A 25260-nucleotide genomic window follows, 5' to 3' on the forward strand; every position below is an offset into this window, starting at 1 on the left:
TTCCTTTACATGTGGCTGTCCAGTTTTCCCAGCACCCCTTATTGAAGGGACTGTCTTTTCTCCATTGTATATTCTTGCCTCCTTTGTCATAGATTAGTAGGTGCATGTTGACTGTAGGTGCATGTTTTAATTCTGGGCTCTCTATCCTGTTCCACTGATCTATATTTCTGTTTTTGTGCCAGTACCATATGGTTTTGATGACTGTAGCTTTGTAATATAGTCTTAAGTCTGGGAGCCTGATTCCTCCAGCTCCATTTTTCTTTCTCAGGATATCTTTGGCTATTCTGGGTCTTTTGTGTTTTCAAACAAACTAAAATATTTTGTTTGAGTTCTGTGAAAAATGTCCTTGGTAATTTGATAGGGATTGCATTGAATCTGTAGATTGCCTTGGGTAGTATAGCCATTTTGAGAATATTAATTCTTCCAATCCAAGAGCATGGTATGTCTTTCCAACTGTTTGTGTCATCTTTGATTCCTTTCATCAGCATCTTATAGTTTTTAGAGTACAGGTCTTTTGTCTCTTTAGGTAGGTTTATTCCTAAGTGTTTTATTCTTTTTGATGTGAGGGTAAATGGGATCATTTCCCTAATATCTCCTTCTGATCTTTCATTGTTGGTATATAGAAATGCAGTCAATTTCTGTGTGTTAATTTTGTATCCTGTGACTTTGCCAAATTCATTGATGAGCTCTAGTGTCTTTAGGGTTTTCTAGGTATAGTATCATGTCATCTGCAAATAGTGATGGTTTTACTTTTTCCTTTCCAATTTGGATCCTTTTATTTCTTTTTCTTCTCTGATTGCCATGGCTAGGACTTTCAAAACTATGTTGAATAGTAGTGGTGAGAGTGGACAGCCTTGTCCTATTCCTGATCTTAGTGGGAATTCTTTCAGCTTTTCAACATCAAGAATGATGTTTGCTGTGGGTTTTTCATATATGGTCTTTATTATGTTGAGATGGGTTCCCTCTATGCCCACTTTCTGAAGGGTTTTTATCAGAAATGGGTGTTGGGTTTTGTCAAAGGCTTTTTCCACGTTTGTTGAGAGGATCATATGGTTTTTATTCTTCAGTTTGTTAATGTGGTGTATCACACAGATTGATTTGTGGATATTGAAGGATCCTTGCATCCCTGGGATAAATCCCACTTAATCATGATGTACATCCTTTTAATGTATTGTTGGATTCAGTTTGTTAGTATTTTGTTGAGGATTTTTGCATCTATGTTCTTCAGTGATGTTGGCCTTCAGTTTTCTTTTGTGTGGTATCTTTGTCTGGTTTTGGTATCAGGGTGTTGGTGGCCTCATAGAATGAGTTTGGGAGTGTTTCTTTCTCTGCAATTTTTTGGAATAGTTTCAGAGGATAGGAGTTAGTTCTTCTCTAAATATTTGATAGAATTCACCTGTGAAGCCATCTGGTCCTGGGCTTTTGTTTGTTGGAAGTTTTTTAATCACAGTTTCAATTTCAGTTCTTGTGATGGGCACCTGCGGCATATGGAGGTTCCCAGGCTAGGGGTCTAATCGGAGCTGTAGCCACCACCGTACGCCATAGCCACAGCAATGCGGGGATCCGAGCCACATCTGCAACCTACACCATAGCTCATGGCAACACTGGATCCCTAACCCACTGAGCAAGGCCAGGGATCGAACCCGCAACCTCATGGTTCCTAGTTGGATTCGTTAACCACTGAGCCACGACAGGAATGCCGAAAGATTGTACTTTTCTAAGAATTTGTCCATTTCTTCTAGGTTTTCCATTTTATTGGCATATAGTTGCTTGTAGTAGTCTCTTATGATCCTTTGTATTTCTGTGATGTACATTGTAACTTCTTTTTCATTTCTAATTTTATTGATTTGAGTCCTCTCTATTTTTTTCTTGATGAGTCTGGATAAGGATTTTTCAATTTTGTTGATCTTTTCAAAGAACCAGCCTTTAGTTTCATTGATGTTTTCTATGGTTTTCTTTCTTTCTATGTAATTTATTTCTGCTCTGATCATTATGATGTCTTTCCTTCTGCTAACTTTAGGTCTTGTCTGTTCTTCTCTCTCTAGTTGCTTTAGATATAAAATTAGGTTGTTTATTTGGGCTTTTTCTTGTTTCCTGAGGTAGGCTTATATTGCTATAAACTTCCCTCTTAGAACTGCTTTTGCTGCATCTACAGCTCCTATTCTCCATATGCCGTGGGTGCAGCCCTAAAGAGACCAAAAGAAATGCTTGATAGGATTTCAGTTTTCTTAAAGTTAACAAAAGTTGATCTGTGGCCCAGAATGTGATCAATTCTAGAGAATGTTCTGTGTGCACTTGAAAAGAATGTCTGTGCTCTTATTGGATATAGTGTTCTGTATAATGTCTGTTAGATCTAGTTGGCTTATTGTTTTAAGTCTTCCATTTCCTTATTTACCTCCTGTCTGATTATTTTATCCATTGAGTATGGGATACTAAATTCTTCAACTATTATTTTGATGTCCATTTTTCCCTTAAATTCTGTCATGTTTTGCTTCATATATTTCAATGATCTGTTATTAGGTAAATAAATGCTTGTAATTGTTATATCTTCTTGCTGTATTGAACCTATTATTAATATACAATGTCCTTCTTATTTCTTGTAAGTTTTTTTTAAAGTCTGTTTTGTCTGATATTAGTGTAGCCACTCCTACTCTATTTTAGATACCATTTGCATGGAATACATTTCCCCATCTTTCATTTTCAATCTTTTTGTCCATTTGGACTAATGTGAGTCTCTCGTACATAGCTTATCGTTGAATCACATGTTTTTAATCCATTCTACCAGTCTCTGTATTTTTACTGGAAAGTTTTAATTTTCAAAATGCTCTTTTGATGGGCAAATATTTTAATTTTCTTGAAGTCTAATATTTCGCTTTTTCCTTTTACAGTTACTATATTTTATGTTATGCCTGAGAAAGATTTGCCTATTCCATGGTTGCAAAGATATTCCTCTAGAAGCTTTATTATTCTAGATATTAGGTCTGTGATCCCTCTTGAATTAATTTTTGTGTATGGAGTGCAGTAGAGCTCAGAATTGTCATTCCACAGAGATATCCAGTTTCAGCATAATTTGTTAAATACACTTTCATTTTTCCACTGATTTTTCTTGGTACCTTGGTTGATACTCAATTGACTGCATGTGTCTGGGTCTATTTCTGGGCTCAATTCTTGTTATTATCTATTTCTGCTACTTCTATTGTAAGCCTGATGTAGCTTTATGGTAAATTTTGAACTCAGGAATATAAGTATTCTCCAACTTTGTTCTTCCTTTTCCAGGATTGATTTGTTTATTCTAACTACTAGATCCTTTGCATTTCTGTACAACTCTTAGAACCACATTATCCATTTCCTTAGAAAAAAGCCTCCTGAAATCTAGAGAGATTTGAGTTTCCATATGATGTTTTTTCCCTCCAGAGAAGATTTACTTTGGGTTTATGTCAGGCAGATGGGCTCTGGGCTGAGAACTGGTCTAGTTCTAGTTCATCCTTATGCCCAGGATAACCTAGGGTGTTATCAGGGCCATTCCTTCTCTTCTGGATCCTTATTGTAATTTTCGTCTTGCCATTCCTAGGTGGGAAATTGCTGAAAGCTCTTTTCAGCTTCTCAGTGCTCTTTCTGTTTTTAGAATCAGCAATTATCTTCAGGGTAAACTTTTCCTAAACACCAGGTTCACCTTTTTTGATTTCTCTTTTCTTTCAGATCTTAGATCAGCAAATTCTCACTGCTTTGGTAGCTCTTCTATGCCTTCAAATTGGTGTTTAAAAAATAATAATTTTTCCAGTTTTCCTAATTGTTCTCAGCAAGAGGTTTGTCTGTAACAGCCTAATTAGCCAGCCTTTGCCAGAACAGGAACTCTCTGACGTACATTTTTTTAAAAATATAAGTTAATTAGCATTAACTTTGTTTTGGAAAATATTTTCAGATGTTCCTAATAATTCTGGAGATAATTGGCAATTACCTAGAGGGATGGGAATGTTAACATGGAGCTTTGGCTTCAGCATCTTAGGGGGTGAATACCACAGACCCTCAGACAGAATGAGAGAGGCCACAAACAGAATGTGATATTTGGAGCTGCTCACCAAGTCTACTTGGTGTTCCTTATAAATTTTCCACACCCTTGGAGTTCCCGTCGTGGCACAGTGGTTAACGAATCCGACTAGGAACCATGAGGTTGCGGGTTCAGTCCCTGCCCTTGCTCAGTGGGTTAACGATCCGGCGTTGCCGTGAGCTGTGGTGTAGGTTGCAGACGCGGCTCAGATCCTGCATTGCTATGGCTCTGGCATAGGCTGGGGGCTACAGCTCCGATTCAACCCCTAGCCTGGGAACCTCCATGTGCCGTGGCAGCGGCCCAAGAAATAGCAAAAAAGACAGAAAAAAAAATTTTCCACACCCCTATTTCCACCCAAAATTTGGATGTTGGAGATAATATCCCTTTGCTTATTATATTCATCCAGCCCCACTGAAGCAAAGTGATATTAACTCATTCAACATTTTCCATTACTGAGTTATAGCACCATGTGAGTTGTATAGCTGGATAATATTGGAAAGCATTCCTATTTGCTTTTAGATGTTGATAATGGAATCCGCTCACTCTAGCTTAATCTAGACTTCTCACTATGCTGTCACTTAACAGGAGAAATCAGGTTGGTGGAGGTGGAAGCAGCAAGGGGAGAAGAGAGTGTGCCCTATTCAACAATTTTAACTTAAGCCTCTGAAGTTTCTCAAATAAAATATGAGTATAGCTGGAAGCCTATGGCTCTTGTACACAGGTGTATACACATAGGCAGCTACATAGACCTCAATACACACACTCCCAAGTACATACATATTACACACTCGAATGTGTACAGACATAGACTGATAGCTCCTGTGGAACAGGTATTATGAGAACAAAGAAGCTTAAACTTAGGCTAAACTGGATAATACCATATAATCCACTGGATACTATGTGGAAAGAAGTGACTCAAATGACCCTCTTGCCCTCTTGAGAAAGGACAGCATCAAGAAGCAAGAGCTGGAGTTCCCGTCATGGCGCAGTGGTTAACGAATCCGACTAGGAACCATGAGGTTGCGGGTTTGGTCCCTGGCCTTGCTTAGTGGGTTAAGGATCCGGCGTTGCCGTGAGCTGTGGTGTAGGTTGCAGACGCGGCTCGGATCCCGCGTTGCTGTGGCTCTGGCGTAGGCTGGTGGCTATGGCTCCGATTTGACCCCTAGCCTGGGAACCTCCATATGCCGCGGGGGCGGCTCAAGAAATAGCAAAAAAAAAAAAAAAAAAAAAGAAGCAAGAGCTGACTTTGGCTGATGTGCCAAGTATGTGCTAGGATACCTTATATACATTATCGCATATATATCCTCATTTTCTATAGAATAGATATGTTATCCACATTTTTAATTTAAGGCCACAAAAGGCGCTAACAAAGGTCAAATGGCCAGTGCATTTGCAGAGCCAAGACTGAAATCTAATTCAGCCTGGCTCCAAAGCCTGTTGTCTTAAAGTATGAAAACGAGGCAGAAGTTCTTATTTAAATAATTAGAGTCTGCAATAGAGTTTCTGAATAGGAGCATAATTAATGACTTTATTATTGCTCTCTCACAGTGGCCATCAGCATCAACTTCAGTGAATAAGAATCTATTGAGCACTTACTAAGTGCTCAGTTAATAGGATTTGATGGGCAAGGGTAAGGTTATGTGTGAACGATGAGAGGAACAGAGCACAGAAATGTTAGCATTAACAAACTTTTTCTGAACACCTATACACTGGCCTCATTATTCATAATATAAAGACAAGAAGTATAACCCATGGTCCTAATCCTTCAAAGCTTATAACCTAGTTACTTCAGAGGTTATTTATGTAGCGTCTACATGTACAGAATCTAGATGCCTATAGAAAGCACAGAGAATACAAAGACAAGTAAGCCTAGAACTTCTTTCATGAAATTCACACTCTAAGGTGAGTCAGACTCACAAACAGGCCCTTATAGTATAAGATATTGAGTTATAAAGTAAGCACAGGGTATCATGGGAGCATGGAGAGGGTACGTGTAGCTCAATATGGGTGATCAGGGAAGCGGGAAGAAGTGACTCCTGAACTAACCTGAGGGAGGCAGATAGAATGTGTCTGAAACACTTAGCAAGGAACACTGACAACATATGTGTTCTGAACAGAATTATGCAGATTATCTGGCATTATAGAACCATAGAAGGTCAACAAATATTCCATGACTTCAGGGTGGAATCTATCAGACCACAAATATTTCCTTCTCTTCCCTTTGCTTCTGCAATTCCTAAAGCCATTATTTTTGTGGGGAATTTTTCTTCCTCCTTCCTTTCCTCCCTTCTTTCCAGTCTCTTCTTTGATTTTTTTCCCCCCAACAAATAGGGAGGTCATAAAGGCTGTAGAAAATGAGGAAGGCTTCAAGCAGAATGTGAGACTTGAAGGATTCATGGGATTTAAATATAAAAAGGGAGAGCATTGAGAGGAAAACAAGGAGTTCTCTTGTGGTGCAGTGGGTCAAGGATCTGGTGTTGTCACTGCAGCAGCTTGGCTTACTACTGTGGTGAGAGTTTGATCCCCAGCCTGGGAACTTCCATATGCCTTGGGAGCAGCCAAAAAAGAAAGAGAGAGAGAGAGAGAGAAAGGGAAACAAATGCCAACTAGTGAATTAGTCAGCTCACATTTATTGGACCCCCTTCTCTGCCTCCTTATACCATGTTCTGGGAACACTGAGATTAATCTGGCGCATGGATTGAAATGAGCAGTTACATGTTCATGGGCAGTCAGTGGAAATCATATGTAGAATAATGGGAAATAAAATCTAATGAGCAAAACGGGATTAGATTGTAAAGGACCTAGAAAACAAACAGAAGTTTAGACTTAGTATGGTCGATATCAAGAGTCCTTTTAGGCTTTTGAGCAGGTGAGGGGGGAAAAATTGGTAGGAAAAATTTGAGAGAGGGAATACTATTATATAGACCTACAAGAGGCTGTGTGAGAGCATAATTCTGATAATAAGAACCTCTAGGATATGGCAAAAGGAATGGGAAGAAAGGAGTGGGACCTTTTAAAGAAAGAAAGGACAGGTCTTGAGGATATAGAAAATCTTTGCTTCCTAGATAGAAGTTTTTATCTTAGGAAATGCCCAGTTACGGGCTACAAATCCTAAAAGAAGTTGAGTTGGGAATGTACGCTACAGAGAGGAAAGGAAATGAAAAAAAAAAAAGGATAAGGCTATAACTGCTATGCTGTGCAGCCAATAAGTAGGCCAGGCCTTAGGTATCTTCCAGTGAGGTTTAGAGCTCAGGTCCTTTGAAGTAGCTTTTTAAAAACAGGTAAAGTCTCTGAGAGCTAAAAGAGACCTTACCTAAAGCAAACTTTACCTGTTTTTAGAGGGCATTTTTTATCAGATGGAGCAACTCTGAAACAAGAGACAGAGCAGGGGAGCATTTTAGAAGGCTTATCATGCAGAGAAGCTTGTGAAAACATGTTTTAAGGACGTAGATCCTGAGATCCTGACTTGAGTGTTTGAAGCAGGGCCTGGGAATCTTTACGATGCTCTTAAAATGATATTAATGGAAAAGGTACCCGGGAGACCCTTTGAGAAACGTTTAGAGAAAGAAAACTACCTTCTCAGGGAGGACTGGGCTGGTATCTGCTTTCTCAGGATCCATGTGACTTCACCACAGCCAGCCTCAGGACTGCTAGACCTTTCTATCCCATCAAGGTTATTCTGCTCCATTGGCTGTGAAAGAGGAGATACTCCTGTTCCAGGACACTGACTCAGACAGGCCTATTGAGTGACTCTAAAGGCTTTTAGACATCAAAAGCATTTTTAAGAATAATCATCATAACATAGTAATGAATCACAAACATGCAGACATTTGCTTAAATGACCCTGTAGGGATTGGATTTAAAAAATGGAAGGGGCTGCCCAGATTCAGGGGTATAGCTAAATGAACTCCCTTGAGAAAATCAAGCAAGACAACCAAAGAAGACTCTTGGGATTGCCCCACCAGGACTTCTGAGGCGACTCTAATGAAATGACTTACAAATGTGTTGAAGTAGCCTCTATGGCGCCCACATTAGCCTAATTCTGGTTGAAATTGCACAACCAGGGTGGGCTAACAATCTTTGGGACATGAAGCAAGGTCCAACATTCAAAGCTTGGCTGATCTGACCAAGACTCTTTTCTCCTGCCTTTGAATTTATATAGTTCCCTAATTATATGACCCTTATGCTACATAAGCCTTTTTATTTTATATTAAAAGTTGTGCTCTTATCTCAACTTTCCTTCTAAATTCGATACGTCATCTTTTTAATCTTTTTATCCCCCCACATCCCTTCTACTAGGCCCCATGAAATATAGTCATCTTCATTATATAGAAAATTCTTATAGATTGTTGAGTTTATTTTCAAACTTCATTTGGTTTTGCTGACCTTTCTGGTTCTAGTACTACACAATTAAAATATAGCTTTATAAAACTTTTTGATATCTCATAGGATATATTCCCCTTATTATCCTCCTTTTTCAATATTTTTCATTATTCTTACGGTTTTTCTCAAATGAACTTCGGAGACAATTTAACAAAAAAATTAAAATTACACTGGGATTCAGATGGAGATTGTTAAATTTATACATTAATCTGGGGGAAAATATTTTTAACCATAATAACTCTTACCATCAAGGAAAATAGCTTGTCTTTCCACTTGTTCAAGTTTTTTCTCATGTCTCTCAGTAGAATTTATAGCTTTTTTCATATGCATCTTCATAATTGCTTAAATGTATTCCTAATTATTCTTATAATTCTTTCTGCTGTGAATTAGATATTTTTATGTTGCCGTTATAATAGTTTTAGATCATTATTGTTGACATATACAAACACCATTGATTTTTAAATCTTTAGTAACTAGACTTACAACTATTTTAGAGCACATGTGTCATGTGTCAACTGATCATATTGGCAAAAGCACTTTACCTGTGTGTTATATACATAATTTACATTTATTATATTAATTAGCTAGTGTATTTTCTTGGTTCATTATGAATGTAAATTAGGCTTAATCAGGAAGTGATTAAAATTTTTAATCATACATTGTCTACAAGACAATGCCATCTAAGAAAGCCACAAAATTTAATTTTAAGGCAAGTGACAGCTTTGTAATAAAGGAGCAATGTCTTCACTTGGCTTATAGTTTACTAAACTTGAATATCTGTGCAGAAATTGATGGTACTAGTAAGACAAGTACTTTTAGTAATAATAGCTACTACCATTTATTGAGATTTTACTATGTATCAGCCATTAGGATAGACATTCTGTCTTAGTTATTTTAATTAATGCTCACAACAACTCTAGCAAATAGGTATTTATATTGTTTTACAAATGAGGAAACTGAAGTTCAAGGAGCAGAAATAGCCTGTCTATGTTTATATAGGTAGATAATGATAAAAACAGAATTTAAGCTTAAGTTATCTGACTTTAACTCCAAAAGCATGCCGTTGACACTTGATTACTTCCCCTAAAAACTGATCACTATGCTGGTGATGAGTTTACCATAGCATATGCTTAATGCTCACAGAGAGTTAAGAACATAGCATAATTCTGTTCAGGGCCTTGATTTTGTTACTTCAAATAGAATTAACCCACTAAGATGGAATAACTGGGACTGAATTTACACCTAAAACAACTAAACAAACAACAAAATATTTGAAACAAATGGTTTCAATGGATAAGAGGTTATGAAAGCCAATGATCCCTAAAAGATGGAAAACAAAAGAGCCTAACAATTTTCTTAGCTTAATGACTGGAAAGTTTATACACCATGGTTCAGTGACAGAGAAACCAGACAAACTGGCAATCTTGAGTTCAGAAGAAACAATGCTAGGAGTCTCTAGAGATCAGAGCATGTGCAGCTTTCAAGGCATGGTTTCAAAGAGGATATTGCTGCACAGAGGAAAAAACTCTAGAAATCTTCAGAAGATCCCCCCTAGAGTATACATCAGAATATGAAGAAACTACCTGAGGCTGGGGGGAGAGCCACCAAAAAGTATTAATGGGGGAAAAACACCAAGATCACACACCATGGAACTAGTATCTTTTCCTACCATTAAGAGTGAAAAACACCCATAATTCACAGTCCATCAGGAAGAGTATTCACAATGGTTTTACCTTAATACTGGGAAAAAATTAGTCCCAGGCTAAAAGTGGCTCTGGTCCTGCCTAACAAAGCTTCAAATCAAGACCTGAAAGAATAAAACTGTTTCCAAATACCCAAAACAATCCCCAAGAATATTTATAGATATTCAAATGTGTATATCACCTGGAGTTCCTGTCATGGCTCAATGGTTAACGAAACCAACAAGTATCCATGAAGACGCAGGTTCAATCCCTGGCCTCACTCAGTGGATTAAGGATCTGGCATTGCTGTGAGCTGTGGTGTAGGTCGCAGATTTGGCTCGGATCCCATGTTGTTGTGGCTGTGGCATAGGCCGTTGGGCATAGCTCCAATTCAACCCCTAGCCTGGGAACCTCCAGGTGCAGCCCTAAAGAGACAAATGACAAAAAAAGTGTATATCACCCAATGAGGTAAAATTTGCAATATCTGGCCATCCAAACAAAATTTACCACACCTTCAATAAAACAGCAAACTATGACTTGGAATTTGGACAAAAATCAATCAATGGAAACCAACCCAGAAATGATACATGATAAAATTTAGAAGCAAGGACAGTAAAATAGTTGTTGTTGCTGTATGCCTTATTACAAGAAGCTAAAGAAAGGATTGACAATGTTAAGTGGAGACATGAAAGATATAAAAACCAATCAAATTTATAGAGATGAAAAATACATTGATGAGCTTAATGGTATACTGTTGTAGAAGAGATTAGTGAACTTAAAGACACAACACTAGAAACAAACAAAAATATCTGAAAAAAATATATATATACAGACATACCTCATTTTACTGCACCTAGCTTTATTGCTCTTTTTTACAAACATCAGGTTTCTTTTTGAATATAATGAAAATCAGAAAACAGTGGGAAAACATGTTTAAAGTGCTGAAAGAAAAAAAAAAAAAAGCTGCTAACCACCTAAAGTTCTATACCCAGCAAAAATATCTTTCAAAAAAGAAGGTGAAAATGGTCACACCCATGGCATATGGAAGTTCCCAGGCTAGGGGTCGAATCAGAGCTGTAGCTGGTAGCCTATGCCACAGCAACATCAACGTGGGATCTGAGTCATATCTGAGACCTACACCACAGCTCATGGCAACTCCGGATCCTTAACCCGCTGAGTAAGGCCAGGGGTCGAACCAGCAACCTCATGGTTCCTAGTCGGATTCGTTAACCACTGAGCCATGATGGGAACTCCAAAAGTGAGCAAAGAATTTGACTAAACATTTCTTCAAAGAAGATATACTACTGGACAATAATAGCACATGAAAAGATGCTCAGCATCATTGGGCATTAGACAAATGCAAATCAAAATCACAAGGTAGCATTTCTTACCTATTAGGATGGCTATAATCAGAAAGATGATAGTAAATGTTGGCTAGGATGTGGGGAAGTTGGAACTCTTGTACATTGCTGATGTAATTGTAAAATGGGACAGCCACTTTAGAAAACAGTTTTGACAGTGCCTCAAAATGTTAAACATAGGAGTTCCCCTTGTGGCATAGCAGAAACAAATCCAACTTGGAACCATGAGGGGGCGGGTTCAATCCCGGGCCTCACTCAGTGGGTTAAGGATCTGGCATTGCTGTGAGCTGTGGTGTGGGTCTCAGACTCGGCTCAGATCCCACATTGCTGTGGCTGTGGCATAGGCTGACAGCTGTAGCTCCAATCTGACCCCTAGCCTGGGAACCTCCATATGCTGTGGGTGCGGCCCTAAAAAGCACCAAAAAAAGAGAAAAGTTAAACATAGATTTATTGTATGACATAGTAATTTCACTTGTAGGTGTATACCCAAAGTAAATGAACATATATTCACACAAAAACTTACACATAAGTGTTCACAGCCGCATTATTCAAATTAACCAGGGAGTTCCCGACGTGGCGCAGTGGTTAACGAATCCGACTAGGAACCATGAGGTCGCGGGTTCGATCCCTGCCCTTGCTCAGTGGGTTAATGATCCGGCGTTGCCATGAGCTGTGGTGTAGGTCACAGATGTGGCTCTGATCCCGCGTTGCTGTGGCTCTGGTGTAGGCTGGCAGCTACAGCTCCAATTAGACCCCTAGCCTAGGAACCTCCCATATGCCACGGGAACGGCCCAAGAAAAGGCAAAAAGACAAAAAATAAATAAATTTTTAAAAAATTTTAAAAAAAATTAACCAAAAAATGGAAACAACCTAAATGCCTGTCAACAGATGAATATGTAAGTGAAATACATTATATCTAAAAATGGAATATTTTTCAGCCATGAAAAGGATGAAGTACTGGAACATGCTGCAATGTGATGACCTTTGAAAACATTATGCTAAGTGAAACATGCCAGTCACAAAAAACTATATATGTATGATGGTTGCACAACTCTGTGAATATGCTAAAACCGCTGAAATTGTACAGTTCAAAAGGTGAATTTTATATGTGAATTATATCTTAATAAAACCATTATTTTTTAAAATATTAATCTCATCCCTCAATGATGCCAGCAGTCTGAGGATAATAAGGGGAATTAAATTTCTATCAAATACTTTGCAATAAAATGTGTGTTATTATCATCTAGAAAGCCAAAGTCATGTTAGTTTCAAGGGCCACAATGGTGTGACCAGAATTGGCTGATCAGACTAGAACAGCAAAACTATAATTTAAAAATGAATCAACAGGAAGTTCCTATTGCGGCTCAGTGGTAATGAGCCCAACTAGTATCCATGAAGGATCCTGGCCTCCCTCAGTGGGTTGAGGATCCGGTGTTGCTGTGAGCTCTGGTATAGGTCGCAGATGCGGCTTGGATCTGCCATTGCTGTGGCTATGGTGTAGGCTGGCTGCTGTAACTCCGATTTGACCTCTAGCCTGAGAACTTCCATATGCCGCAGGTACGGTCCTGAAAAGAAAAAAAAAAAAAAATGAATCAACAGCAGTGAGAAGCCCTCAGAAGTCAGAGGTCTGATGTCATCAATTTGCCAGGAGCCAGCAGGGTCAACATCCAGTGCAATATGGCCTTTTTTTGCCACGAGGCAAAAGTGGTAGCTCCTGCATTAGAAATAATAGGATTTTTTAATGTGGGTGTGTGCCCAGTCCCTGATGTGCTTCCATGTTCAATGTGATGATGGATGTACCTAGCAGTTGTGCCAATCAGGATGGTATAGGCTTGATGAGCAGCTTGATTCCTGTTGGCCTTATCAGATAATGATCCCTTAGTGTATACATCATATGAGTGATCCAGACTATTTGATTGGTAACTGTAGTTTGTTTCCACAGTTCATAACCCAAAGAGGAATGCCTTTAATCTGCCTGTCTATAGTCTTAAGCAGCAAATCAGACAGCTAGGCTACTAGCAGTAGCCCAAGAGTCAGTTAAAATATGGCATGACTAGTCCTGTGGTAAAGGTGATGGCTTTCATTTCAGCCCATTGTGCCAATTTGCCCTTACTGTAGCTGGTATTCCAGAATTGTCATTAGAACTAAAGAGCCAGTAGCACCATCAGTTTTCATTTTAACATAACCACCAGTGAACCAAGCTTAGGCATTTTAGGAGAACCTCTGTGAATCAAGGGCCTAAGTGAGCCAGTAAGCGGAGAAAGATTTCACATAAAGTCAACATGTCACTAGGGCTAGCCAAGATGTGTGCTTGAATATACCATTTCCATTTGACTAATGAGGCTTTTTGAACCCTTCCACAGTTAGTTGTAGACTTCTTGTTTATCCAAATAGGACTATCAGGCTGAAGAGTCACACAGCCTCTTGGGTGAGGCATTTAGTTTCAATATGGGCTTAGTAGCAGGTTAACAGTTGCCTTTTTTTTTTTAAGAATGTCCTTTGGGTGAGCAGACTCAATCTTTTTAAAAATAATTTTATTGACCTATAGTTGATATACAATGTTGTGTTAATTTCTGTTGTATAGCAAAGTTACTCAGTACACACATACACACACATATATATATTCTTTTACTTTTTTTTCTTTTTGCTTTTTATGGCCACACCTGCAGCCTATGGAAGTTCCCAGGCTAGGGGTCAAATTGGAGCTGCAGCTGCCAGACACAGCCACAGGAATGTGGGATCTCAGCCACGTCTGCAACCTAAACCGCAGCTCATGGCAATGCTGGATCCTTAACGCCCTGAGCAAGGCCAGGGATCAAACCCACATCCTCATGGATATTAGTTGGGTTCATTACTGTTGTACCACAATGGGAAGCCCCCTTTTCATATTCTTTTCCAATATGGTTTATCATAGGATATTGAATATAGTTCCCTGTGCTATGCAATAGGACCTTATCTATCCTATATCTAATATTTGCTTCTGCTAATCCCAAATTCCCAATCCTTCCCTCCCCTACTCACCACCCTCTTGGCAACTGCAACTCTGTTCTCTATATCTGTGAGTCTGTTTTTATTTCATAGATATGTTGATTTGTGGGTTTTTTGGGTTTTTTCTTTGTCTTTTTGCCATTTCTTGGGCCACTCCCGTGGCATATGGAGGTTCCCAGGCTAGGGGTCTAATTGGAGCTATAGCCGCCAGCCTACACCAGAGCCACAGCAACGCGGGATCCGAGCCGCGTCTGCAACCTACACCACAGCTCACGGCAATGCCAGATTGTTAACCCACTGAGCAAGGCCAGGGACCGAACTCGCAACTTCATGGTTCCTAGTCAGATTCGTTAACCACTGCGCCACGACGGGAACTCCTGTGTTGTATTTTAGATTCCACATATAAATGGTATCGTATGGTATTTGTCTTTCTCTGTTTGACTTAACTTAATATGATAATCTCAGGTCTATCCATGTTGCTGCTAATGGAATTATTTCCTTCTTTTTAGTGGCTGATATATGTATGTATGTGTGTGTGTGTGTGTGTGTGTGTATATCTCACATATTCTTTATTGATTCATCTGTCAATGGACATTTAGGTTGTTTCCATGTCATGGCTATTGTAAATAGTACTGCCATGAACATAGGAGTACATGTTCCTTTACTACTATAGTTTTATCTAGGTATATACCCAGGAGTGGGACTGTTGTGTCACATGGCAGTAGTTGCCTTTTTTCTAAAGGTTTGTACTCGGTGGCTCCATCAGGCAGGTGGTACTGCTATACGAAGAAATGGCCGGAGTTCCCGTCGTGGCACAGCAGTTAACGAATCCAACTAGGAACCATGAGGTTGCAGGTTCAATCCCTGCCCTTGCTCAGTGGGTTAACGATCTGGCATTGCCGTGAGCTGTGGTGTAGGTCGCAGATGCGGCTCTGATCCCGCGTTGCTGTGGCTCTGGTGTAGGCTGGCAGCTACAGCTCCGATTAGACCCCTAGCCTGGGAACTTCCCTTTTTCCTCCTAGGAATCTGTATTGTTTCTGCTGGACCCCTAGTTCCCTGTTCAACAAAACAAACTTTTAATGTTTTTATTCCCCCCAAAACTCAAGGTTCTCATTGTTGACATCATTTATTTCAGCTTGAGGGACTCCTGGCTCACTAGCCATTGCCACATTGCATTTTACTGGGGCCCTAGGCTATGATGTCCATTGTCATCCCTTCTTCCTATTACTGTCCAAGATTCTTGGTCTCTTTAATAAATAGAAATTAATAAAAGGCCAGATAAGAAAATTCAGGCAAGGCTTTATTGGGGCCCCTTCTGTACCAGGTGGTAGTGAAAACAGCAACAGGTTCCCTTGTTTGCTCACTCCCTGAGGCGGGCAGTGAGCTTGTTCCTGTATATGGGGTGAGAGTAGGTAGAGGTGGGTCCAAGGAACAGGCTAGAGGGGTGGCTTAGGTGGTTCACCCACCCCTTTGGTAGTGTTCTGTGCAGCAAACATGCATACTACCCTGCATTTGCTCTTAGCTCTTCAGAAGTGGCAGTTGGTCTTTTAGTTTTTATGTATCCTATTATCCATAATTTGCCCCACTGTGCATGCACACAGTTCCTTTAATCCCTTTTAGTTTCTTTGTATTTTGTTGTTTAAGGAGATGTATGTTCAGGTGCAATCACTGCAGCCAGTGCGGCAAAGGGTCCCAGGTCCCAGCTTGTCTCAGTCCTCCCACCCTGAGGAGGATGAATAACAACCATTCAGGCACCATTTTTTAGATGGTTTGTTTCAGTCCTTCCTCTCAAACTGCTCAGCTTCGTTAAAAGATAGAGTACTGGAAGACTTTTCCTTCCCATATAACCACCCATCACTTGGGCAAGTATATTCATTATCAGATCCCAAAGAGTCTCCTCATAACCCTAGTCCTTGCCTCTGGGGCCCAGGTCCTTTTTCTTCCAACAAGTCTTGTCTCTGTCAGCATCCTTCCTCATAATTCTCAAGTCTGGGATTTGGTTTTATCCTACTTACAAGCTGTGTAAGAAAAACCTAGTCTTCCTGAGTAGAGAAAAACTTCCATCCTGCCTTTCTCTCCTGTGTACCTTCTTTACTCTCACACTCACCACATTCACAACACTTCGGACACAGATATGTGAGGTTTTTTCCCTTCACCAAGCATTTCACTGCAATACCAGTTCATTGTCCTACAATTAAACTCAATTCTGACACTTTCTACCCAAAAATAGCATCATACTCCCCACCCCCACTTCAGATGCCAATCACAAACTCAGGCTATCACCTGTGTTTCTGACCAAGTAGAATGGAGGTTCCAGCAGCCCCCTCCTTGGATTCAGTTGATTTGCTAGAGTAGCTCTCAGAACTCAGGGAAAATTTACTTATGTTTACCAGTTAATTAAAGAATATGATTAAGGATACAGATGAACAGCCACATGAAGAGATACTTAGGGCAAGGCTGGATCTGAGTGCAGGAGCTCCAGTCCCTATGAAATTGGTGTTCTTCACCCTCCTGGTATGTGTATGTATTCACCATCAGGAAGCTTCCCAAAACCCACGCTATTGGGGTTTTTAATGGAGACTTCTTCATGTAGGCATAATCAATTATTAGCTCCATTTCTAGCCCCTCCCACCTCTCTAGAGAAGTGAGGTGATGTGGGAGGTTGAACATTCCAAGTTTCCAATCATGATTTGGTCTTACTGATGACCACCCCCAATCCAGGGGCCAACCATGAGCCCAGCCAGAGTCACCTCATTAGAAAAAAAAGATGTTTCAGAGTTCCTGTTGTGGCACAGTGGTTAACAAATCCGACTAGGAATCATGAGGTTGCAGGTTCAGAGTTCCTGTTGGGGCACAGTGGTTAACAAATCCGACTAGGAATCATGAGGTTGCAGGTTCAGAGTTCCTGTTGGGGCACAGTGGTTAACAAATCCGACTAGGAATCATGAGGTTGCAGGTTGCTCAGTGGGTTAAGGATCCGGCGTTGCCGTGAGCTGTGGTGTAGGTCACAGACTCGGCTCGGATCCCGCGTTGCTGTGGCTCTGGTGTAGGCCGGTGGCTACAGCTCCTATTAGACCCCTAGCTTGGGAACCTCCATATGCCGCGGGAGCAGCCCTAGAAAAAAAAAAAAAGAAGAAGAAGAAGAAGAGGAAAAAAAAGATGTTTCTAGCACTCTTATGGCTTGGGAATTTACAAGAGTTTTAGGAGCGTTGTATCAGGGACAGGGTCAAAGACCATATATTGGAACAAGAAAAAAATGCTAGTGTTCTTATCACTTAGGAAATTGCAAGGGTTTTAAGAACTCTGTGCCAGGAAGGGGTGGGGTGTGTGTGTGAAGAGACCGATATAGATATTTTCTTTTATCTTTCACAAGCTAATAAGTTAGCATGTTACTGTTTTATAGATGCTGGCAGACAGCATAAGACTCCTGGGTCAAAAACAAAATGCGTAATGAGTTCCTGCTGTGGCACAGCAGATTTAGGGATCCGGCATTGCCACAGATGTGGCATAGGTCATAGCTGTGGCTCAGATTTGATCTCTGGCCCAGGAATTTCCATATGCTGTGGGTGCAGCCAAAAAAAGAAACCAAAACAAAGTACTTCATGCTCACTGCATAGCAAGCAACCTGAAGCATGTTTATATCTTTTCCCCTTGCCCGACAAGTAAGAGGGTCACAAGGTGGGGGCAGATGGATGCCTGCTGTTTACAGTGGATTGCATTAAGGGAGAGGATTCCTGAGCTTGGATTTTATAGCAAGTAGTAAGCAAGACTGGTGGATTTGGTTTCTCTTTGTTTATTGTTTGTTTTTAGCTGTACCTGCAGCATGTTGGAATTTCCCAAGGCAGGGATCAAACCTGCACCCCAGCAGCAACTCGAGCTGGTGCAGTGACAATGCCAGATCCTTAACCCACTGCACCGAAAGGGAACTCCCAAGCCTGGTTTTTGTCACAGAGGGTGACATTGCATCATCCCTCAAGATTGCTCACAAGTACAATTCTGAGAAATAGCTGGGTAAAGGACAGTCAGGGCCTTGCACTCTTGGCATACCCAGCAAACACCTGGAAGAGTATCATTCAATTAATACACTGCCAGTGGGAATGTAAAATGGTGCAACCACTTTGAAAAGTAGTTTGGTGTTTTCCTAAAAAAGATAAACATATATGTAGTATATGACCCAGACATTCCCCTTTATGTATTTAACCAAGAGAATTGAAAGCATGTATCCATACAAAGACTTGTCCATGAATGTTCATAGCAGCTTTATTTGTAATAGCCAAAAGCTGGGAACAACCCAGGTTTCCATCAACAAGTGAATAGATGATAATCCTTCATGCAAGGGATTGCTACTAAGCAATAAAAAAGGAATTAACTTTTTTTTTCTTTTTAAGGCTGTACCTGTGACAAATGGAAGTTCCCAGGCCAGAGGTGGAATTGGAGCTATAGCTGCCAACCCATGCCACAGCCACACCAGATCCAAACCATATCTGTGACCTACACCGAAGTTTATAGCAACACTGGAACCTTAACCCACTGAGTGAGGCCAGAGATCAAACCCCCATCCTCATGAACACTTCTTAACTCACTGAGCCATAATGGAAACTCCAGGAATGAAGTATTAGCACATGCAACAACATATGTATATCTCAATATAATTTTGCTTTGTGAAAGCGGCCATTTTAAAATAGAAGAGTATCTTACAGTTCCGTTTATATAAAATTCTAGAAAGTGAAAACTAATCTATAGTAACAGAATTAAGACCTGTAGTTACCTGGGGACCAGGTTGACTGGGGACAGTGGGGGGTGGGCAAAGAGAGGGATTAAAAGAGGCAAGAGAAAAATTTTCATGGTTATGGATATGATTATTATCTTGATTGTAGTTATGGTTTTACCAGTATTTACTGATATTTACAAATATCAAAATATATCAATTTACAAACTATATATGTACAACTTACTAGCTGTCAATTATATTTCAATAGGGCTGTTAAAATGAACAATGCTGTTAATCACAGTGTTTTTATAATTAAAAAAAAAAACTAGAAACAAGGAGTTCCCGTTGTGGCACAGTGGAAACTAATCTGACTAGGAACCATGAGGTTGCAGGTTCGATCCCTGGCCTTGCTCCGTGGGTTAAGGATCCAGCATTGCCGAGAGCTGTGGCGTAGGTCACAGACGCAGCTCGGATCTGGCGTTGCTGTGGCTGTGGTGTAGGCCGGCAGCTGCAGCACCAATTCCACCCCTGTCCTGGGAACCTCCATATGTCACCAGTTCAGCCCTAAAAAGACAAAAAAACAAAAACAAAAAAACTAGAAACAAAAATTGTATTAGTAGGGAATATTATGTAGCAATTGAAATCGCAGTTGTGATTTCTTTCTGAAAAGAAAAATGTCCACAACATGTTAAGTGAAAAAGCAGGCTATACAGCTTGCATATTGTCATCATAGCTACCCTCTATTGAGCATTAACTTGTGCCAAGCACTGTACCAAGAACTTGCACTATCTTTTGCCACGCCCATAACTATCCTATGAGGCAGGTGCTACTATTGTCTGCATTTGAAAGATGAGGAATCTGAATCATAGATACTTGGCTCAAGATTTCAAACTTATAAACAAATTATAACTGAATATTGTTCATTTCTCAGCCTAAATTCTGAACTTCTCACTACACTACAGTATTTCCTCTATTTGTATCATGATTCTCCCTCTCCTTCATAGGAGTGGATGTGGTATATATGCAAAGAAAGACAGTAGGAAGAAAATATATTCAAATGACTATATGGTTAGTTATGGGTACTAGATTTCTAGTGATTCTCACTTTTCCCTAGATTTTATGTATTGTCTGATATTGGTAGTTAGCATGTATAAAATATCAGCTTTTCTAAGCAAAAAAATAAATAAAGCAAATTTCATTTGAAGTAGTAGAAATGATAGCATGGAGCTTCTCTTGTGGTATATTAAGAGAAATTTTTTTTTCTTTTTTTTTTTCCCACTGTACAGCAAGGGGGTCAGGTTATCCTTACATGTATAAATCTGGAATAAGATTGCCTCCGTTTAAATCCCAGCTCCATCAAGTTCCCATTGTGGCTCAGCGGAAACAAATCTGACTAGGAACCATGAGGTTGTGCGATTCGATCTCTGGCCTCATTCAGTGGGTTAAGGATCTGGCATTTCCATGTGCTGTGATATAGTTCACAGACCCAGCTCAGATCTTGCGTTGCTGTGGCTGTGATGTAGGCCGGCAGCTGTAGCTCCTATTCAACCCCTAGCCTGGGAACTTCCACATGCCACTAGTGCCTCCCTAAAAAGAAAAAAAAAAAAATCCTAGCTCCATCAATCCATCTCCATTAATTTTATAGCTGTATAATACTGAATGAATTTCTTTTTTTATTGCTAGGTAGTTAATAACTTTTTTATTAATGATTTTTATTTTTTTCCATTATAGCTGGTTTACAATGTTTTGTCAATTTTCTACTGTATAGCAGGGTGACCCAGTCACACATACATATATACATTCTTTTTTCTCACATTATCATGCTCCATCGTAAGTGACTAGATATAGTTCCTACTACTATACAGCAGGATCTCATTGCTTGTTCATTCCAAAGGCAATAGTTTGCATCTATTAACCCCAGATTCCCAGTCCATCCTACTCCCTCCCCATCCCCCTTGGCAACCACAAGCCTGTTCTCCATGTCCATGATTTTCTTTACTGTGGAAAGGTTCGTTTGTGCTGTATATTAGATTCCAGATATAAGTGATAATCATATGGTATTTGTCTTTCTCTTTCTGACTTACTTCACTCAGTATGAGAGTCTCTAGTTCCATCCGTGTTGCTGCAAATGGCATTATTTTTGTTCTTTTTTATGGCTGAGTAGTATTCCATTGTGTATACATACTACATCTTCTTAATGCATTCATCTGTTGATGGACATCTAGGTTATTTTCATGTCTTGGCTATTGTTAATAGTGCTACAATGAAAATATGGGTGCATGTGTCTTTTTCAAGGGAAGTTTTGTCCAGATATATGCGCAAGAGTGGGATTGCTGGGTCATATGGTAGTTCTACATATAGTTTTCTAAGGTACCTCCATACTGTTTTCCATGGTGGTTGTACCAATTTACATTGCCACCAACAGTGCAAGAGGGTTCCCTTTTCTCTACACCCTCTCCAGCATTTGTTCTTTGTGGAATTATTAATGATGGCCATGCTGACTGGTGTAAGGTGGTATCTCATGGTAGTTTTGATTTGCATTTCTCTAATAATCAGTGATGTTGAGCATTTTTTCATGTGCTTGTCGGCCATCTGTATATCTTTTTTGGAGAAATGTCTATTCAGGTCTTTTGCCCATTTTCCAGTTGGGTTGTTGACTTTTTTGCTGTTGAGTTGTATAAGTTGTTTGTATATTTTAGAGATTAAGCCCTTGTGGTTTGCATTGTTTGAAACTATTTTCTCCCATTCTGTAAGCTGTGTTTTTGTGGGTTTTTTTATGGTTTCCTTTGCTGTGCAAAAGCTTGTCAGTTTGATTACATCCTGTTGGTTTATTTTATTTTTTTTTCCTCTTGTGTCTTTTTAGAGCCACACCCATGGCATATGGAGGTTCCCAGGCTAGGGGTCTAATCGGAGCTGTAGCTGCCGGCCTACACCACAGCCATAGCAATGTCATATCTTTAACCCACTGAGTGAGGCCAGGGATTGAACCTGCAACCTCATGGTTCCTAGTCAGATTCATTTCTGGAACTCCCGGTTTATTTTTTATTTTCATTTTTTGTCTTTTTAGGGAGGTACCTGTGGTTTATGGAGGTTCCCGGGCTATGGGTACAGTCGGAGCTACTGCTGGCCTTTGCACAGCCACAGCAACACGGGATCCAAGCTGCATCTGCGACCTATACCACAGCTCATGGCAACACCAGATCCTTAACCCACTGGGCGTGGCCAGGGATCGAACCTGCATCCTCATGGATGCTAGTCGGGTACGCTAAATGCTGAGCTACTATGGGAACTCCCTCATTGGTTTATTTTTGCTGAATGAGTTTCATAATGTCTATAAACTCCAGTTTCCTCATCTATAAAATAATAGCACCTAGAATTGTTGTGAGGATTAAATGAGATAAAGTATATAAAGTGCTTAGCACAAAATTTGGCACAGAGTATGTAGTCAATCTATTTTATTTTTTTTATGGTTTCCTTTTATTAGCATGAGTTAAACAACAACTTGCCTGACGCTTTAGTAGATCCCAATGCACCATCTTAAACATAGGCTCTGCTTACGTCCTAGAGAAAAACAAAACAAAACGGTATTTATGGAAGGCCTTTTAGGGAATCCAAAGGGAAAACGGTTTTACAGGAAATAGTTGAGGAAAAAAATAAAGTCACATTCTGAGGTTCCAAGCAGACATGAACTTTGAGAAGGACATTACAACCCGCTACATTCATAATTGCTGATCAGTGCCTTCAGTCTAAAACTTTTAATTAACCATAAGTACAATAAGGGTACAAAGGGTAATTAAGAGGCGCAGTTTTAGTCTGACTTGCTATGCAATATATGACAATGGGCAAATCTCTTTATTCTTCTGGAACTCAACTTTCTATTCTATAAGGATGTTGGACTAAACAGACTCCTAAAGTCCCTCTTAGTTCTTATATTCTATGATTCTCAGGTCATGTATTTATTCACTTTTCACTGGACATCAATTGAGCATCTCTGGGGCCAGGCCCTCACTAGGACCTAGGGATAGGTACAGTGACAAACAACATATTTAAATGCCTTCCCTCATGGGGCTTTCATTCCAGAAGGGAAATACAGGCACTGAACATGTCACGCAAATAATCATAATTTTATTCACTCTAAAAAGAAAAGTACAGGAGTTTCTGTCATGGCTCAGTGGTTAACAAATCTGACTAGGAACCATGAGGTTGCGGGTTTGATCCCTGGCCTTGCTCAGTGGGTTAAGGATCTGGCATTGCCGTGAGCTGTGGTGTGGGTCGCAGACACGGCTGGGATCCCGCATTGCTGTGGCTGTGACGTAGGCCGGCGGCTACAGCTCTGATTGGACCCCTAGCCTGGGAACCTCCAGATGCCATGTGAGCAGCCCAAGAAATAGCAAAAAGACAAAAAATAAAATAAAATAAAATAAATTAAAAGAAAAGTACATATTGCTGTGAGAATGTATATTAGTGAGCCCTAACACAGTCTAGGGAATCAGAAGATGTGTTAAGTAGGTAACAAAGAAAGTCAACAACCAGGCAAAACTACTTGAGGCTAATTCTGTCTCATGTGCAACTACTATAGAAATTCAAGTAGTAAACAGTACTGTTAAACCACAGTGCCTTCTGGCATCTCTAATAAGTTCAAAAGTTCATAACACTCATGAAACCCAGTGGTAGTATTTGTTCCTATTATTTTTTATGCAGCACTGAATCTTCCAACAATTTATGAGCCAGTTAGTTCTGCAAAAAAAAAGGATATGTCTGTGGTGGAAGTCTGTCAAATGGTCTGTGCCTCAGATAGATGGCACCTCATTGCAGTTGTCCCTAAGATATTATAAAATCCCTAAGGATTTTCTTTCATAACTGGAAATGGAATTTTTTTTTCTTGTTCTGGGATTCAACCCAAATTCTCTAAAACCCCAGATTGCATAAGCTCCAAGGCAAGTCCCCCAAGCTGTGTTCCATTGTTTCCTAGAGAAAATCAGACTGGGATCTCTGTGGTACCTCTGGAGTTCATAGTACAACCATGGGGAGATTGGGTAGAAATGAAGAGATGGGAAGTCAGAGCAGGATTGGGGTCCTCTAAGAGGGAGAGAAGAGTTAACTACCACTTTAGCTTGAATCTCAGCCCTAAATCTGGCCCTGAATTGCAGTCTGATCCCAGGGTCACACTGAACCCCTTTATTCCTATTTCTTCACTGAAATATTTCCTTGACCCTCTTAGAAGGATGGGAGGGAGAATGAGCTCCTTAAAATCAGAAACAAAATCTCCTAAAATCTGTAATGTTCTATATTCTTATTTTATCTTCTATAATTTATTTTGCCTATAGGATGAGTCCTAGACTGCACACCTGTAATGTTTCCCTCTGTGTGGTGTAAGGGGAGTTTGAGAGGCATAATATTGAGAGAGTTCAAAACAAGTCATTTAACTGATGTGTTCCTCTGTCTTCTCAACTATTAAATGAGAATAATTCCTAATTTATAAGGTCATTGTGAGTGTTAACTACAACAAGATATGTAAAGTACTTAGCATAGTGGCTGGCACATGCTAAGATATCACTGTTTGATAGCTGTTATTATTATTACTGCTGGGCTAGGCCCAATTCAGATCTTTCTAGAGAGTAAAAATCTAGTAAGTATTACAAGTAATCAGAGTCTTGGATTGCTACATATATATATCACTTAGATTGCCATTAATTCTTTTCCCTTCACTTTGAGCAATGTAAGAAAGAAAGGCTTTATAGAGTAGTAAAGGATTAAGCAGAAACTACCAATCACGGAATTCCCATCGTGGCTCAGTTGTTAACAAATTCGACTAGGAACCATGAGGTTGTGGGTTTGACCCCTGGCCTCGCTCAGTGGGTTGGGGATCTGACGTTGCTGTGAGCTATGGTGTAGGTCGCAGACTGGGGCTCGGATCCTGCATTGCTGTGGTTGTGGTGTAGGCCGGCAGCTGTAGTTCTGATTCAACCCCTAGCCTGGGAACCTCTATATGTCATGGGTGCAGCCCTAGAAAAGATAATAATAATAGTAATAATAATAATATGCCTTCAGTATATTGATTTAATCTGCTTTCACTCTTTAGTCCTC

General features: G+C 39.9%; 1 protein-coding gene across 9 annotated transcripts in view; it reads left to right on the forward strand.

Annotated features, from left to right (window-relative positions):
• The window catches only part of ASIP (agouti signaling protein), a 177591-nt gene that overhangs the window by 111454 nt on the left and 40877 nt on the right, over positions 1-25260 (forward strand). The window contains exon 1 of one of the 9 annotated variants that reach the window (XM_085002869.1): positions 12413-12569. The gene's annotated coding sequence lies outside the window, so the exon portion shown is untranslated. 9 annotated transcript variants of the gene reach the window in all.

This window comes from Sus scrofa, chromosome 17 (genome assembly GCF_054392235.1).
Source record: "Sus scrofa isolate SSC_HxYL_T2T_F1_AM1 chromosome 17, Sscrofa_HxYL_maternal_Yorkshire_Landrace_v2.0, whole genome shotgun sequence".
Lineage (NCBI taxonomy): Eukaryota > Metazoa > Chordata > Mammalia > Artiodactyla > Suidae > Sus > Sus scrofa.